Here is a 20,505-nt window from a genome sequence, read left to right as displayed (position 1 = left end):
ATTTGATCTCTAAGCATAGAACTCAAGAGATGCAGAAAAGGTAAAAATAACTCTTGAGAATTGTATTTCTGTGTGGATATACAAAAGAATACATGTAAAATTTGATTGTACTGATATATACATTAAAAAGGAAGTAGATATGGAAAGGATGATGGCAGAATAAGGTGGGAAGGAGGGGATAAAAGAAACCACATCCCACAAAGAAGCTAAGGAAACTTATCATATCTGAGGGAATTTAGAGAGGGAGGAACATTGTGTGAATGTTACTCTCATCAGAGTACACTCAAAGAAAAAATAATTGACATTTGTTTAGAAAATTCTCTCGCCTCATTAAAACAGGGGGAGAGAAAGGAAAGAAGAAAGAGTAATAAGGAAGGAAGGAAGGAAGACTCAAAGGGAGGGAGGGATTATAAAGAGGGTAGCATCGTGTTACAAAGAGGGTACATAAGTTTAAAAGGGGAATGAGGGTTGGGGAGGCAAGAATAAGTAAAGCACAATCTGGGTTATTAGGATGGCAGAAATACAGATTTAGTAATTCTAACCGTAAATGTGAATGGGATGAACTCCCACATAAGAGGAGGCAATAGCAGACTGGATCAAAAGTCAGAACCTACAATATGTTGTTTACAAGAAACACATTTAAAGCAGGGGATACATATAGAGTAAGGTAAAAGGCTGGAGCAAAATCTATTATGCTTCAGGTGAAGTCAAAAAAAGCAGGGTAGCCATCCTATCTCAGATCAAGCAAAAGTAAAATTGATCTAATTAAAAGAGATAAGGAAGAAAACTACATCCTGCTAAAGGGTAGCATCAACAATGAAGCAATATCAATATTAAACATATATGCACCAAGTGGTATGGCACTCAACTTCCTAAGGAGAAGTTAAGAGAGTTGCAAGAAGAAATAGACAACAAAACTGTAATAGTAGGAGATCTCAACCTTGCACTCTCAGAATTAGACAAATCAAACCACAAAACAAATAAGAAAGAAATTAAAGAAGTAAACAGAATATTAGAAAAATTAGGTATGTTGGATCTTTGGAGAAAATTGAATGGAGATAGAAGGGAATATACTTTCTTCTCAGCAGTTCATGGAACCTATTCAAAATTGACCCATATATTAGGACATAAAGACCTCAAAATTAAATGCAAGAAAGCAGAAATAGTAAATGCTTTCTTTTCAGATCATGATGCAATAAAAACTACATTCAACAAAAATAGGAGGAAATAGACCAAAAAGTAATTGGAAACTAAACAATCTCATCTTAAACAATGATTGGGTGAAGCAGCAAATTATAGATACAATTAATAATTTCACTCAAGATAATGACAATGATGAGACATCATACCAAAATTTGTGGGATGCAGCCAAAGCGAGTAATAAGAGAATTTTATATCCTTAGAGGCTTACTTGAATAAAACAGAGAAAGAAAAGATTAATGAATTGAGCTTACAACTAAAAAACTAAAAAAAGACCAAATTAAAAACCCCCAATCAAATACTAAATTGGAAATTCTAAAATTAAAAGGAGAAATTAAAAATATTGAAAGTAAAAAAAACTATTGAACTAATTAATAAAACTAAGAGTTGGTTCTATGAAAAAGCCAATAAAATAAATAAGCCTTTGGTAAATCTGATTAGAAAAAGGAGGGAGGAAAATGAAATTAGTAGTCTTAAAAATGAAAAGGGAGAACTTTCCACCAATGAAGAGGAAATTAGAGAAATAATAAGGAGTTATTTTGCTCAACTTTATGCCAATAAATTTGATAACCTAAGTGAAATGGATGACTACCTCCAAAAATATAGACTTCCCAAACTAACAGAGGAGGAAGTAAATTGCTTGAATAGTCCCATTTCAGAAAAAGAAATAGAACAGGCAATTAAACAACTCCCTAAGAAAAAATCCCCAGGACCAGATGGATTTACATGTGAATTTTACCAAACATTTAAAGAACAATTGGCCCTAATACTCTATAAATTATTTGATAAAATAGGGAATGAAGGAGTCCTACCAAATTCCTTCTATGACACAGACATGGTACTGATACCTAAACCAGGTAGGCTGAAAATGAGAGAAAATTATAGACCAATCTCCTAATGAATATTGATGCTAAAATCTTAAATAAGATTTTAGCAAAAAGACTACAGAAAATCATCTCCAAGATAATACACTATGATCAAGTAGGATTTATACCAGGAATGCAGGGCTGGTTCAGTATTAGGAAAACTATCAATATAATTGGCCATGTTAATAACCAAATGAACAAAAACCATATGATCATCTCAATAGATGCAGAAAAAGCATTTGATAAAATCCAACATCCATTCCTATTAAAAATACTTGAGAGTATAGGAATAAATGGACTTTTCCTTAAAATAATCAGCTGCATCTATTTAAAACCATCAGTAAGCATCATATGTAATGGAGACAAACTGCAACCATTCCCAATAATATCTGGAGTGAAACAAGGTTGCCCACTATCACCGTTACTATTTAATATTGTATTAGAAACATTAGCTTTAGCAATAAGAGCTGAGAAAGAGATTAAAGGAATAAGAATAGGCAATGAGGAAGCCAAATTATCACTCTTTGCCGATGACATGATCGTATACTTAGAGAACCCCAGAGATTCTGCTAAAAAGTTATTAGAAATAATCCACAACTTTAGCAAAGTTGCTGGTTATAAAATAAACCCACATAAGTCATCAGCATTCTTATATATCACTCACAAAATCCAACAGTCAGAGTTACAAAGAGAAATTCCATTTAAAGTAACTACTGATAATATAAAATATTTAGGAATCTATCTGCCAAGGGAAAATCAGAAACTTTATGAGCAAAATTACAGACCACTTTTCACACAAATTAAGTCTGATCTAACCAATTGGAAAAATATTAAATGCTCTTGGATAGGGCGAGCAAATATAATAAAGATGACAATATTACCTAAGCTAATCTATTTATTTAGCGCTATACCAATCAGACTCCCAAAAAACTATTTTAATGACCTAGAAAAAATAACAACAAAGTTCATGTGGAAAAACAAAAGGTCAAGAATTTCAAGGGAATTAATGAAAAAAAAATCAAATGATGGTGGTTTAGCTGTACCAGATGTAAAATTATATTATAGAGCAGCAGTTACCAAAACTATTTGATATTGGCTAAGGAATAGATTAGTTGATCAGTAGAATAGATTAGGTTCAAGGGATAAAACAGTCAACAAATATAGCAAATTAGTAAATTTCGATTATACCAAACTGAAAAGTTTTTGTACAAACAAAACTAATGCAGACAAGATTAGAAGGGAAGCAATAAACTGGGAAAATATTTTTACAGTCAAAGGTTCTGATAAAGGCCTCATTTCCAAAATATATGAGGAATTAACTCAATTTATAAAAAATCAAGCCATTCTCCAATTGAAAAATGGTCAAAAGGATATGAACAGACAATTCTCAGATGAAGAAATTGAAACTATTTCTAGTTATATGAAAAGATGCTCCAAGTCATTATTAATCAGAGAAATGCAAATTAAGACAACTCTAAACTACCACTACATACCTGTCAGATTGGCTAAGATGACAGGAAAAAATAATGATGATTGTTGGAGGGGATGTGGGAAAACTGGGACATTGATGCATTGTTGGTGGAGTTGTGAACGAATCCAACCATTTTGGAGAGTAGTTTGGAACTATGCTCAAAAAGTTATCAAACTGTGCATACCCTTTGATCCAGCAGTGTTACTACTGGGATTATATCCCAAAGAGATTATAAAGAAGGGAAAGGGACCTGTATGTGCACGAATGTTTGTGGCAGCCCTTTTTGTAGTGGCTAGAAACTGGAAACTGAATGGATGTCCATCAGTTGGAGAATGGCTGAATAAATTGTGGTATATGAAAATTATGGAATATTACTGTTCTGTAAGAAATGACCAACAGGATGATTTCAGAAAGGCCTGGAGAGACTTACACGAACTGATGCTGAGTGAAATGAGCAGGACCAGGAGATCATTATATACTTCAACAACAATACTAGATGATGACCAGTTCTGATGGATCAGGCCATCCTCAGCAACGAGATCAACCAAATCATTTCTAATGGAGCAGTAATGAACTGAACTAGCTATACCCAGAAAAAGAACTCTGGGAGATGACTAAAAACCATTACATTGAATTCCCAATCCCTATATTTATGCACACCTGCATTTTTGATTTCCTTCACAAGCTAATTGTACAATATTTCAGAGTCTGATTCTTTTTCTACAGCAAAATAACGTTTTGGTCAGGTATACTTATTGTGTATCTAATTTATATTTTAATATATTTAACATCTACTAGTCATCCTGCCATCTAGGGGAGGGGGTGGGGGGGGGGTAAGAGGTGAAAAATTGGAACAAGAGGTTTGGCAATTGTTAATGCTATAATGTTACCCATGTATATATCCTGTAAATAAAAGGCTATTAAATAAAAAAAAAAGAATGAATGGAATAGATTTATTCATAAAACAGAAATGGATAGCAGATTAAAAATTTGAATTCAACAATATGTTGCCTTCAGGAAACATAAAAATGAGAGATACATACAACTCTATATTAAAGGACAGGAGCAGAATTTAGCGTGTAAGAAAGAAAGCAAGGATAATAATCATAATTTCAGACAAAGTTAAAATTAAAATTTATTTAATCAAAACTAAGAAATATAGCAACTACACTATGTGTCAAGAAATAGTATTCCATATTATTTTACATAAAATACCTAGACAGTATAAAATTTTGGTCAATTTTTGCAAATAAAGCTGACTCAATAAAATAGAAAATATATATATGTATATATATATATATATATATATATATATAGAGAGAGAGAGAGAGAGAGAGAGAGAGAGAGAGAGAGGCAATTTAATTGACTTGCTCAGGATCACACACTTAGGAAATGTCAAGTATATGAGGCGGGATTTGAATTCAGGTCCTTCTACCTACAGGGCTGGTAATCTATTCCCTGCACCATCTAGCTATCCTAAAATAGAAAATATTCACAAAAAATTTTAAATGTCCAGATTAGCAGAACAGGAAATGGAAGAGTTAAATAAATGAATATTCAAAAAAGAAAATTAAAAAAGACATGCAGTAGTTCTTAAAGGTGGAGTATAATTGATTGGGGGCAGAAGATTTTATTTCAAAATTCTACCAAAGATTTTTTAAAATGTAATTCCAATATTACATAATCAAGTTGCTTGAAAAATAATATGTAAAAATCAAAGTCCTATCAAATTATTTTAAAAATGTAACTATTATTTGACTATCTCAAATCAGGAAAAATCAAATGATAGAAACAGAAATTTAGACCAAGATCAATAATGAACATTTCCTTTAAAATTAAAACAAAATATTAACTAGGAATTAGCAATATATCAAAGAAATTAAGATTTATATCAGGAATATAGATTTGGTACAATATTAGGAAAACAATGATCATAATAAACCATATTATGTAACAACAATAAAAATCATTGTACCAACAAATGCAGAAAAATATTTTAACAAGATGCAATACCCACTTCTCTTAAAACTACAGAAAACATATTAATAAATGTTATTTTACTCTTATATAAGAAGTAGAATCTGTATAAAATAAAGGGCCTATGTGTTATGAAGTAACTAAAGACCTTTCTTATAAGATAAGGCATAAAAGAAATATGATTATTACAAATTTATATAATTCTACAAATGCTAACTGGATCAATGACAATAAAAATAATTTGAATGAATAAAAATAGACAAATAAAAGTAAAATTGACCAATGTGGGAATTTGCTTTGTCTAACTATGCATATTTATTGAAAATTTTGTTTCTTTCTTCATTAGAGAATAAGGTAATGGGAGGGAGAAAAAATAGAAAACTGATAATTGAATAAAAAGAAGCTACTTCATTGTATTGTGGAAAGGGAAAAAAGTTTTGGATCTCTTTATAGTAAAATGAAATAAAATTCACATCCTTTGTCTTAATACTGCTTTTTAAACTAACTTACATTGCTATCTAGTCTAAGAGAAGAGTCCTAAGATGACCAATAATTCCATGTAAACCTAGCCAAGATTTTCCCAAATTGATGGTCTAATTTTTAGTCAGGAGGAATTGACAAGCTCCTGGAGTAATGTATTCCATTTTAAGGAGATAGCACTAAACATTATGAATTATTTTTATTCTTCAACTCTTAATCTGCCTCTTCAGTTTTCACCATCCATTTCTATGTTTATTTTTTTATTGTTTAGCCCCAAAGTAGAATCTTTAGTGAAGTTCTATACCTGTAAGTACTTAAGAGATTTATGTGAAAACCCATAATGAATGGGCTTGCTGATCTTCATTAGGCACTCCATTGTTGTCTTTTTGTCTCTGTCAGTGTCTGTCTGTCTGTCTTTGTCTCTGTCTTTTTTTCTGTGTGTGTGTATGTAAGAAAGAGAGAGACAGAGCCAGAAAGACAGAGAAAGTTTGATTTACCCCTTATGTTCATTGATGAAAAAGATCTTAAGGAGAGTTGTTTATGATGTATGTAGTACATAAAATGTTTTTAGTGGAGGTAATGAAGATATTGTATTTTAAAGAAAAAGATCTTCTAAGTATCCTTTTGACCCTGGCTTGGTTTTGAGCCTTACAGGAACAATTCTGCTGTGATCTGGAAAAACAAATTATAATTACTTTTTTTGGAAAAATCTTTCAAAGGAATATGGCCCATCTTTCTTGATGAGTTTTCTTTTAATAAAGAAACAAACTGATAAAGAATATTGCATTTCACATATATGGATGCTATGTGCTATAATTTCCCTTCAATATCCAGCATTTTGAATGATTTAAATATCTTAAGACTCAGAATTTTGTTTAGTTAGGACTCTTCTTTCTCCTTTTTTCCCTCCTTCTTGATACTTTTCATTTCAATCTAGATCCCTGGATAATGTTATTATTAAGAGAAACCACGATGAAAGAGCACAGTAAATTTGAAGTGGCTAAAACATTTCTAGCTGTTTCTTGCCTCTGTGAGTTGCTCTTTGCTCCTCTAGAGAGCAGTAGCTGTTGTAAAATCTTAAAACCACGCAAATAATGTTACCAACAGATGTTGGCTCTCCATGAGACTTATTCAAGGGGAATGGGAGCTTTGCTGGTGGAAAGATGAAATTTGGCTTCAATAAAAGTTATATACAAAAAGTTCAAGTTCAGTATGCTCTCTAATCTACTGACATTATATAATACTTATTACCACTAAATATTTGGAGTCAGCTATATCCTAGGATTTGATCTTTTCTAGTCCCACATAACTACTGATATTATTTTATTTCATCCATGCTTCATGTGAAATATACATCTCATCTTATTTCAATTGCTTTTCCTTGTGAGAAAGAATCTTGTCACACATTTTCTCAAAATGTGCCTGCTCCTTGATTGCTTTTGGGGAAAAAAGATGTCTTGGAATTAGAATGTGAACAATAGAGTTAAGTTAATAACATCTAATGGAGGAGAGGGAGGAAAGAAAGGGTTAGGAAAGTCTATGTTAGCCTTGGGCCACATTTCCACACCGCTTCCAACCTCAAGGAACCTGCTTTCTGAGTAAATAACCAAATGGTAGAAAACACTTTTCTTGGAAAATGCTGGTAATTTAATGCATGTAAACAAAAGCTTTCATAAGAGCCTCCATCACACTGGGGCTTTCAGGGAATTACATTTGAACAAATAACAGTTTTTAATTGAGAAGGTCCCTAGGGGGTGATAGCCCCTCTTCTTTCTGAAGTGGAAGCTGTTTCAATAGGGAGAAACTATCTTATCATTTGAAATTTGAATCATCCAATGTAGAGGCAAAGGTTTCTGGCAGTGGGCACTTTGGGCCCAATATTGACTGACTGACTTTCAATAAAGCCTGAAAGTAAATTATTTACTCAAGAATTTGATTCTCCAATTAGATTGCCAAACTATATTTTTGTTAAATTTGCACCACTTAGCTACCTCCTTTGATGCCTCCAGGTGCTATAAAAGTGACTGTTACTGAAGACTATCTCAGTGGAATACTTTGAAATCTCTTCAAAGTTACATGGAGATACCAACATGGCCATAGAATCTTAGGGTTGTGAATTTAAATTTGTGAGGGACTTCAAAGATCACTTTGTTCAAGTTTTCATTTTACAGATGAGAAAAGTGAGGTCTAGTTAGGTGAAGTGACTTGTCCAAGATAACAGGTTTCTGTCACAAGCAAATTCAAGTCCAGATCCTCTTTGGTATAGCTACTGCTCTTTCCATTGTTCTACACTGATTTGTATGTGATCTCCATCTGAAGATGAATCCAACTAAATTTTAAAAGGTTTATCTCTAAGAAATTAGTCAACAGGTAATTTTTCCACCCCAGACACTCATGAAATTTGGGATTATATTTTATCCATAGCTTGAAAATAATGTCCAAAGCTTTGATACTGCTAATCGTTTTAGGTGTTAAATTATGGTGTCTGCAAAGCCCAATGGCAATTGTATTTTTGTTAATTCCATCTTTCGAAAGATAACAATCAACCCATACCTGGAAAAATATTAGATTTGGAGGGAAGAGAGTAAAAAGATACAGTGCCATCAACAAGAAATGTGATATGCTTCAAAACAAGAACTAAAAGTTTTAATCAATGTTCTAGTTTAACTTCTACAATACCCAATATAACAGCAGAATGGTATAGAGAATGATGAAGAAAGCTAAAAAATTCCTTTAATGGGGTATGCTTTAGATTTATAAAATTAAGTATTGTCAGAGATGAAGGGATCTTAAAATCCTAGAGCCATAGAACTTACATAGAATCATAGAAAGTTAGAATTAGATGGCACCTCCTTGAAAGTACAGATGATTTTGTTCTTTGTATGCTTAGTATAGATTATGCTATCTTGTGCATAAGTGCTTAATTCATGCTTGTTGATTAATTTATTGACCTGAAAACCATATATAATTAGAGTAGTTAATGGGTCCTCTCAACATCTCAACAAACCCCATCCTCTCATTTCACAGCTAAGGAAATTGAAGCTCAGATAGAGTAGGTAATTTCCCCAAAGTCACAGACCTAATAAATGGAAGGGCTACAATTCAAATCAAGTTTTCCTGCACTATTCTTTCCTCAGGCCATACAATATATTGCCATACACTATATTTACATAAAGCTTTACCTATGGTTTCTCAACAGCAGTGAAATTATGATTTTGGTACTATAGGCCCATGTTACTTTATGAATCAAATCTAGAATGGTCAAGTTTTCTTGTTTACATCGAATGACAGCCATCCATCCCTTCACATTGCATTCTCATGTGATCTCAATATATAACTATTCTCTTGTTTCACTCTCTAGTGTTTTAGAGAGGAAGCAGAGTAGAGCAGATGTGGGAGGCCTGGGTTTTCCCACATAGATCAAATGATCACTTCTGGTGATATTTCCACCTTTTTTTTTAACGGCATCCTCACTCCCTAGACACTTTGGCCACAGATAAAAAAGCATGGTGATAAATACTATATGAAAGCAGAACCACCTGGATATCTTCAGTGAAGCTTATGACTGGGTGGTCACCATTAATAATGTCACTACTGGTTCCCAGAGCAACAGGTTGACTTTAGAGCTTTCTTGCTGATGAATGAAGAGTCAATTAAGTTAGTTTTTTTTCCTAAAAAAAATTCTGTCAATTTTTTTTTTACCTCAAAACACTAAACATTATAACATGTGCATATTTTATAGGGACATAGTAATGGCATTGAAGCTGAGTGCTAAAATTGTCTCTTTTCCCCCACCCACATGCATGCTCTGCAATCTTGATCATACCATAATGCTTCCTGATATTCAGCCTTTTTAGCTGAATTGAGAGAAGTATTAAACTAGATAATCTCTGAGTTCTCTTTAAACTTTAACATCGTATAATCAGTGATTAGGAATTGCCTTCTAGCTCATTCTGAGTCTTTGGCATGGTTCTAACACTCATTTGAGGTCTAGAATTTTGTGACTTTATGAAATATGAATCACTGGTTCGTTTCAACCTCACTGAACTTGAGAATGAGCAACATGAGGGGAAAGTCAGCTTCTCTCTTAATAAGAGGGATAACACAGAAGTAAGCTATGTTTAATTTACTGAATACCAAAAAAAACCCAAAACAAAACAAAAACAAACAAAAAAAAAACATGTGAGTGATATTTTCTCTTCTCCCCCCAAGTTCATTAAAGCTTATAACATATTGCATAGACAGTTTTCAACATTCACCTTTACATAATCATGTGGTTCAATTTTTTCCCACTCCCTTTCCCCTGCCCCCTCCCCTAGATCATAGGTAATCCAATATATACTAAACATGTGTATATTTCCACAATTACTATACTGCACAAGAAAAATCAGATAAAAATAGGAAAAAATGAGAAAAAAACAAAATGCAAGCAAATAAAAAAAAAATGAAAATATCATGTTGTGATATACTCAGTCCCCACAATCTTCTCTGTAGGTGCAGATGCCTCTCTCCATCACAAGGCCATTAGAAGTAGACTGAATCACCTCACTGTTGAAAAGAGACAAGTCCATCAGAATTAACTATTGTATAATCTTGTTGCTGTTGTGTACAATGTTCTCTTGGTTCTATTCATTTCATTTAGCATCAGTTGACGTAAGTCTTTCCAAGCCTTTATGAAATCATCCTGTAGATCATTTCTTATAGAAAAAATAATATTCTATCACATTCATATGTCATAATTTATTCAGCTATTCTCTAACTGATAGGCATCCACTCAGTTTCTAGTTCTTTGTCACTACAAAAAGGACTACTACAAACATTTTGCATACCTGGGTCTTTCCCCCTTTTTATGATCTCTTTGGAATACAAGCCTAGTAGAGACATTGTTGGATGAAGTTTGATAGCCCTTTGGGCATAGTTTCATATTACTCTCCAGAATGCTTGGATCAGTTCACTAAAACACCAACAATGTATTAATATCCCAGTTTTCTCAAATTCCCTCAAATATTCATCATTATCTTTTCCTATCATCTTAGCCAATTTGACAGGTGTGTAGTGGTACCTCAGAGTTGTCTTAATTTGCATTTCTCTGATCAACAGTAATTTAGAATGTTTTTTCATATGACTAGAAATGGCTTTAATTTTTTTTTTATCTGAAAATTGTCTGTTCATATCCTTTGACTATTTATCAATTGGAGAATGGTTTGTATTCTTATGAATTTGAAACAATTCCTTGTATATTTTAGAAATAAAGCCTTTATAAGAATCTTTGGATGCCAAATTTTTTCCCAGTTTACAGCTTCCCTTCTAATCTTGTCACCACATATTTTGTAAGTATAAAAACTTTTTAAATATTTTCTCAGAAGTGACGGGTTTTTTGGCCTTCATTTAGTTGTAAACATTGTCATCTGGAAAATATAGATGGGTAAGCTGAATTCCTATCTTCCTCTTTTTTTTTTACATTCACAGAAGAATAGATCCATACAGATAAATCCAAAGCTATATGAACTACCCATAATAAATTTGAAAAGCAAAATTATTTTCACCTTCTTAAAAAGTCAATCCATGTTTCCTTTCTATTCCCACTAACATTCATTCATATATAATGCATTTCAATGCTATTTTAACATTTTTATCTTTGAAGTTCTGCTTCTACCTCTGAATATCAAAATTACTTCTTGGAAAAGTGATTAGATCATTAAGGCTCTATAAAAGTTGGCATTAGCTGATGGTCTTGTCATTATATGGAGAACCTATAGATTCACCTTCGAACACTCAGTGATTTCACATAGGTTATTATCTCATGATGACATCCCTTCTTCAGTACTTATTACTTAAATAAAAAATGTTAATTGTTTCTGAGAAGCTTGTGATGAGAAATGGGGATCTGCCAGCTCAAAGAACCTGGCCTTGAATTCCCAAGGTGACATTAAATTTCCAAGCAAATGCTAGAGGCTCACAATGAATCTAATATCAATCAAAGGGAATTCAGGTGTAGCTTATATCTAAGTCCCATTTTTGCAATATATTGAACTGTAATTAGCATGTGCAAATTGTGTAATTAAACTCAGGACCTCAATGTGGAGAGAACAATGGAGTCATACCATCATCATCTTATAATGGGTTTGTCATAACCCAATTTGTTCCACTATAAATACTACAAAAATATGAATAATAACTCATTAAAATAAAACAGCATTGACATTACTTTATAAATATATGTAACATATTTATAATGGGACAATCATTTAGTGTTTTGCCATTTTTTTGTCTAGAGAATAAAGTAGAAGACCTGCTATAACATAAAAAGATTAGTCTCTGGTGCTGTGGAAGTGATTTAAAAACAAACAAACAAACAACAAAGATTGATATAGACTTGCCCATAAGTTGCTTATCACTTTGTTGAGGAAAAATTTTGGAAAATAACTAGCAATACAAGATGATAATGGAAAGTAAGTACTAAAGATAGCATGTATTACAGTACACTATATACCCCAGTGGGGCAGACAGGGGAGGCTTTGCAGAATTGTTTGGAAATTATCTGAGTCTTAAAGTTATGTTTTACTTCCAATAGACAGGTATTTTCTAAATAATATTGTAAAATGAGATTATAAATTGCTCTTGCACTATCTTCTTCATTGGATAGTTATGAACAGAAAAAGGAAAAGCTTTTCATAAATTGTAAAACATGGAAAAATTGAATTAATGGTTTCCACAATTATTTTTACTAAGAGAACAATCACATTAAGTATTGATATGAGATTAAGAGACTAGAAGAGGGGTGGCTAACGGCCATTTGGATATTTATACAACCATTCATGAGTCATACAAAATTATTATTTTATATAACTTAAGCAGTCTGAGATTGTTGTACTTAATTTTCAGCTCATCATTACCTGAAGTTGCCCTAGGAAATTATTTTGCAGGTCTTATATAGCCTACATACTGGGCTTTCTCCAACCCTGGGCTAAAATGTTCTCAGAAACTTGGCAGGAGAAACATATGAAATACAATACTAATCATTTCCTTCAATTTGCTTATTCTAGTTGGGATAAAGTTACTCCTAATGAAACAATTCAAAGACATTATGAGATAGCAAATAATTTGGGCTTAAATTGTGTAATTTTGGATCGGGGTGAAACAAGATTGCCTACTATCACCATTACTATTCAGTATTGCATTGGAAATGTTAGTTTTGCAAGAAAAAAAAGATTAACAGAATTAGAGTAGGTAATGAGGAAACCAAATTATCACTCTTTGCAGGTGATATGATGATAGATTTAGAGAATCGTAGAGAATGATCTAAAAACCTACTAGAAACAATTCACAACTTTTGCAAAGTTACAGGATATAAAATAAAACCACATAAATCATCAGCATCTTTATATATTACTAACAAAGACCAGCAGCAAAAGATACAAAGAGAAATTACATTTAAAATAACTGTAGATAATATAAAATGTTTGGGAGTCTCCCTGTCAAGGCAAAGTCAGGAATTATATAAAGACAATTACAAAATGATTTCCACACAAATAAAGTCAGACCTAATAAGTTGGAAAAATATGAAGTGCTCATGGTTAGAGCAAGTGAATATAATAAAAATGACAATACTACCTAAATTAATCTACTTATTTAGTGCCATACCAATCAAATTACGAAGAAATTATTTTACAGGTCTAGAAAAAATAATAACAAAGTTCATCTGGAAGAACAAAAGGTCAAGAATTTCAATATATTAATTAATTTATATTCAATGTATTAATGAAACAAATACCAATTAAGGTGATCTAGCTGTACCAGATATAAAACTATGTTATAAAGCAACAGTCATCAAAGCCACTTGGTACAGGCTAAGAAATAGAGTTGTTGATCAGTGGAATAGGTTCAGTTCACAAGCCATAATAGTCAATTACTATAGTAATCTAGTATTTGACAAACTAAGACTTTTGGAATAGGAATTCATTATTTGACAAAAACTTCTGGGGAAATAGAAAATTAGTATGGCAGAGACTACATATTGAACCAATCTAAGGCAATATACCAAGTTAATGTCAAAATGACTTTATGTCTTAGACATAAAGAGTGATATTATAAGCAAATTAAAAGAACAAAGGATAGTTTACCTCTGAGATCGGTGAACAAGGAAGGAATTGTGGCTAGTTAAAAACTGGGGTACATTTTTTAATATAAAAAAGATAATCTTGATTATTTTAAGATAAAAAGTTTTTTCTACAAACAAAATCAATGCAAACAAGATTATAAGGAAAGCAATATACTGGAGAAAATTTAGATTCAATGGTTGTGATGAAGGCATCATTTCTATAATATAGAGAGAATTGACTCAAATTTATAAGAATTCAATTGATTGATAAATTGGTTATGATACAATAAGTGGTTCATATCAAAGGATATGAACAGACAATTTTCAGATGAAATAGAAACTATTTCTAGTCATATGAAAAATTGTTCTAAATCACTATTTATCAGAGAAATACAAATTATGTCAACTCCAAGCTACATTGGCTAATATGACAGGAAAAGATTATGATGAATGTTGCAGGGGATGTGGGAAAACTAGTACACTAATAAATTGTTGGTATAGTTGTGACCTAATTCAACCATTCTGAAGAGCAATTTGAAACTATGCCCAAAGAGTGATCAAACTATGCATAACCTTTGATCCAGACATACCTGCTAAGCTTATAATACAAAGAAATAATAAAGGAGGGAAAGGGAACCACAAGTGCAAAAATGTTTGTGGCAGTCCTTTTTGTTTTGGCAAGAAACTGGAAACTGAGTGGATGTCCATCTCTTGGAGAATGGCTGAATAAGTTATGGTGTATGAATGTTATGGAATATTATTGTTCTATAAAAATTGATCAACAGAATGATTTCAGAGAGGCCTGGACACACTTATGTGAACTTCTGTTAAGTGATCATTGGTACATGGCAACAACAAGCATATAAGATGATCACTTCTGAGGCATATATATACATATATTTACACATATATATCTATATTCACACATATATATCTATGTTCACATATTTCTATATATATATATGTATACATATATATATATATATATATATATATCGCACATGGTTAACATATGTTGAATTACTTGTCATCTAAGAGAGGGGATAGAAGGAAGGGAGAGAAAAAATGGGAACACAAGGTTTTGCAAGGGTGTATGTGGAAAATTATCTATGCATATGTATTGAAAAATAAAAAAAAACTTTACTAAAATATTAGTGACATTCAAAAAATGTGTAATATTATTATTGGAAGTTGACATGATGCAGGATGATTTCAGAGACGCCTTGAGAGACTTACATGAATTGATGCTAAATGAAATCAGCAGAACCAGGAGATCATTGTAAATGGCAACAACAAGAATATATGATGATCAATTCTGTTGGATGTAACTCTCTTCAGTAATGAGATGATTCAGGCTCATTACAATGATCTTGTGATAAAGAGAACCAACTACATCCATAGAGAGGACTGTGAGAATGAAGTGGGGCTTACAATATAGCATTTCCATTCTTTTTGTTGTTGCTTGCTTGCATTTTACTTTCGTTTTTTTTAGCTGTTTGATCTGATTTTTCTTGTACACCAAGATAATTGTATAAATATGTATGCATATATTGGATTTAATATGTATTTTACCACATTTGATATATGTTTGATTACTTGCCATCTAAGGGAGGGGGTAGGGGAAGGAGGGAAAATTGGAACACAAAGTTTTACTAGGGTCAATGTTAACAAATTATCTATGCATATGTTTTGAAAATAAAAAGCTTTAATAAAAAATACTTAAAAGGAAGTTGACATGATCATTAGAAGTTAAGAATAGAAAGATGAGTATAGGGCATAATAGTCTGGGGAAGTATGGGCCTGGAGACAGACATCAGTTTGAATTGGTAAAGAGTGAGACAGTTCTGAGGACAAGAATTCCTTAGTTTTATTTTTCAAACTGATTCCTTATGAAAATAAACATTGGTCCTGTATTTTTCTTCTGTCACTAGAAGAAAGTTGATTTATATATATTCAACAAACATTGATTATGAATTATGAGTAATTCATGAGGCAATTTTCTGGAGAGATGCAAAAATAATCCATTACTAAAGGGTTCCTTATAGCAAAAAAATAAAATAAAATAAAGAGAAAGATTTTTATGGTATAAATGACAATATGTGCACAAAATTCTAGGAGATCAGACAAGGGAAGAAATATTTAGCAGATTATATGAAAGGTAATTCCATTTGTATGCCATGGATTTGGCTTCAAATTTTGCTTTAATTATTCACCAACTACATGAACTGGGACAAATTACTTAAATTCTATGGGGTTTAATTTTTTTCATCTATGAAATCAAGATGTTGGACTAAGTGCTCTCCCCTTCTGGGATCTTCTGGGTTTGAATCTTGTGACTTTTCTTGAAAGGAGAGATATTTGAGTTTGGCCTTGAGTGCTGCATAAGCTTTTATTTGGTAGAATGATGGGAAGTATGAGAGAACAGTCATTGTAGACTATATAAGACCATGGATAAAAGCTCAATACTGGACAATTGAGAGGATTCTACTACTTTCAAATTCAAAGCATTCTAAGTCCTTATAATGGAATAAGGATTGGGTCAGCCATGAAAAGTACTCCACATGGCAGTGACATATGTTGAAGACACATAATCCCAGGATTAAACTAATTCAGATAATGCTAATGTGTGCATCAGGAACCCCTGTAATGTTTGGCAGCTGAGTCCAAGGCACCTTGAACTCAGAAAAGAATGTTCATTTACTGTCAAAAAACTGGGTGCAATCATTCATCAGTAATAGCCTCAAGGGGAAAGCAATATCAGAAAGGCAGCACCCTCTACTTCCTCCCCTTTCCTGCACAGCATATTCAGTGATGTCTGGTAAAGCCTTTTACTTCCCAATTTACTAACTTTGAGCACTAGAATCACCAGTATATAAAAAAGATGAAAGCCATAACATATGTTTGGGGAAAAGAAAGTGTGTTTGTACTGAACTAGAGAGACAGGAAATATGGATTGTCATCATGGCTGTCCACAAACTAACTGGACAACTCACTTCCACGTCTGGGTTCCAATGTCCTCATCTATAAAATGAAGGATAAAAGCCCATAAAAGTCACAGCTATAAGATAAAGCAGGCATAGTTAGCAATTTATCTGATAAAAGATTTGAGGATCTGCTTCACCAATTGTTTAACACCAATAAATTCAATTCAATAAACATTTATTGAATTGAATTTATTAAATATGTCAGGTGCTGTGGTATGCACTAGGGAAACACACATACACAAACACACATACACACTCTTTCTCACACACACACATAATCTCACAACAGGCCCCACACTCAATAATCTTAGTCTTTCACTGTATTATACAACATAAACATAATTTTAAAAAATAAAAGATAATCTGAGGAGAGAATATGTGTTTAAAAACTGGAGAGTTTAGGAAACTCGTTTTAAATATGATAGGACCTGATTTAATCATTGAAGTATGACAAAGATTCTGAGAGACAGACAGGAAGGAGTATATTCTAGTTAGAAAGGACTTATCCAATTTTTTATCCCTTCTGAGTCTTGGTTTCCTCACCTGTAAAACTCAATGTGATAACCTTTGATATTAAATGTGGGCTTATTTCTGAATAGTACTAATTGGTACTATTTTTATTTCCAAAAAATCAGAAAAGAGCTTTCTTTAATTTTTCAGTTTTAAGTTTCTCCTAATTAAGCATACTCTTGGATGGAAGTATTTACTACTATTCTGAATTACATACCATATATAATTTACTATTTGATGACTAACCTGAAGTTTGATTATATGTTAAAACCACATATATTCAAGATCAACTGATTAAGGAAAACATAAAATTGGACCTAAATGTCTTGGATCCCTGTTCTCCCCACCCCCAATTGGCTTTTACATTTCTGTGCTTTTATCCCATGAGCCCCATTTCACTTTATTAGCACCACCTGGAACAGATCCAACTCTACACTAGACATTTAAGGAAATCTATAAAGTCAGGTTGTCACTTTGCATTAACATCAGCTCTCCAGTTCAGTCACTTCTGGGGCCAATTTCTTCCCTCCCTCATGTCGTCCATTCTCTTCTTCATCCAGCTTGATGAAAATATGAAGTGGACATCTCTTTATAAACTGGGTAATGATTTATGGACTGTCTTAAAACAGACATTTTCTTCCTTTTATGCAGTTTTACTTCACATAATTAATATATTTGCCTTTCATTGGCTTTCCTATAACCCATATAGTCAGTATTCTACATTATTTCAAACACTGCTAAACCCAGTCCATTTATTTGGTGGAGTATAGCGAGTTACTCCTGCTCACAAATGAATAGAATCATAGTCATGATATTTTAGAAGTAGGAGGGAACTATAGTAATCATATAGCCTCAATCTCATCTTTTTCCCAAACCCTTCATTTTGAAGATGAGGAAACCAAAGTTCAGACAGATAAAAATGATCCCATGTTCATACAGTGAGTTAATGACAGTACCAGGACTGAAAATGCAGAATACATGACTTAAGAGCACATGATTCCTTCCATTATGCCATGATTAAACCCTATTTTAAGATTTTCAAAGTATTAACTGAGAGAAGTTATTTCTTTCAAAGCATACATATTATAGGTGGCTTTTAAAAATTATTATATTGCAAATTTTATTACACATTTGAAGAAATGGTTCATCTTTTCAATCCATAAGAAGGTACTTAAAAAAAAAGTAATTGCCTATGAGTAAAAGCAGTGGGGGCCAGCTCTCATGTTGAAAATGTTTAGCCTAGATATGCGTCTGCAAGCTTGCAGTCCTATACATCTGCATTTTTTCACTTGCTAAAACCATATTAACATTCCTCCATATCTGGGTAAATAAGCACCATAGGGTAACTATGCAGACATCAAATATCAAATATGTACAAGTTAACCTGCATATTTTCCTTTTAGGAGATGGAAAAAAGTGTCAGTTAAGAAACAACATAGATTTAGACTAGGATAGATGTAGGAATTTAATAACAATAAGACTTTAGGAAATTCTATGGGTATAAAACAGTATAACTAAGGGCTTCCAGTTGAGGCCTAGCAAGCCTAATAGCCAGCCCAAGGTGATTCTGGTATTCACTTGAAGTCATAAATTAATCTTGTATTCAGTTTAGTTTTAATTCTCCTCCAAAATTAGACAAACTGGACCCCTACATTCAATCAATTACCATATCTTAATAATGCCACCTGAAGAAAATCTCTCATAACCATTCTTCTTTTCCATTCATACAAACACAGTCTTCATTTAGACTATCATCACTTCTCAGCTGAATTAATTAATTAATCCTGATTAGTCTTCCTTTTACAACTTCTCCATTCCATCATATACTAGGCTGCCAAAATAGTCTTCCTAAATGTTAGTTCTTATTATAGCCTCCTCCTTCTTAAGAACAGTTAGTGGTTCAGAACAGAGACTATATGGTGAAGTAGAGCAGCAAACAAGCTGTACTCTCTCACCATCTCCCTTCAAACAATTTAAAAATATTGCTTTAAATCAAATTGAAAAGTGAAAAAGCCAAAAGATCAGAGTAAGATTTTTTTTCCAGGCAAAAACATAAAAGTCGGGCAAAAGAGGTCTGTGACAGCATGGCTCTACAGCAGAATCAGAAAATTCATCCCAGAGACAGTAAGGAAGTAGGATAAGTGGTCCAAAAAAGATAACAGGAGATCCATGGCCCTCATTGGATACAGCTGACATTAATTGGTAACTCTATTGTCCTATATAGTTTTAAGACAAATTTGCATGACAGAGAGGGACCCTTTTGTTTACATACAAACGAAGCACCTAGCTGCACCTTGATTACAATTACAAATTAGAAAGGAATGCTTGCAAAATGTTTGCAGGAGATCAGAAAATCTGGTCATAATTCCAAGGTGAATAAGAATGTCATAGTACTTGTGGTGACTAAATAGTATGGCCTTATCCTAGGTAAAATATATAAAAATTGGTTCCTTGTCCAATAAAAATTTCTGGAAGAAGTAAAGAAAACCATGAGTGGTAGAGGAAAAAATATGGAAAAGGAGATGCATGAATGCAAGAAAATTATAAAAAGAGAATTAACAGCTTGCTAAAAGAAGCACATAAGTTATTGAAGAAATAATAGCCAAAAAACCAGAATTGGCCAAATAGTAAAAGAGGCACAAAAATTCACTGGAGAAAAATACTAAACAAAACAAAACAAAATAACAATTTGGTCAAATAGAAAAAAATGTATAAAATCTCAGATACTAATTTTTCAAAAATATTAGTATTGTACAAGTGGAAACTAAATGGATGTATCTATGAAACATCAAGAAATAATAAAAACACAGTTAAAAAAGATAGAAGAAGGCATGAATCCCATTGGAAAAACAACAGATCTGGAAAATGAAGGTAGATAAATTAAGAATTATTGTATGGTGGGGTAGGTAGAGGGTT

The sequence above is a fragment of the Sarcophilus harrisii genome, chromosome 2 (genome assembly GCF_902635505.1).
Source record: "Sarcophilus harrisii chromosome 2, mSarHar1.11, whole genome shotgun sequence".
In the NCBI taxonomy this organism is placed as follows: domain Eukaryota; kingdom Metazoa; phylum Chordata; class Mammalia; order Dasyuromorphia; family Dasyuridae; genus Sarcophilus; species Sarcophilus harrisii.
This window is presented reverse-complemented; position numbering follows the sequence as displayed.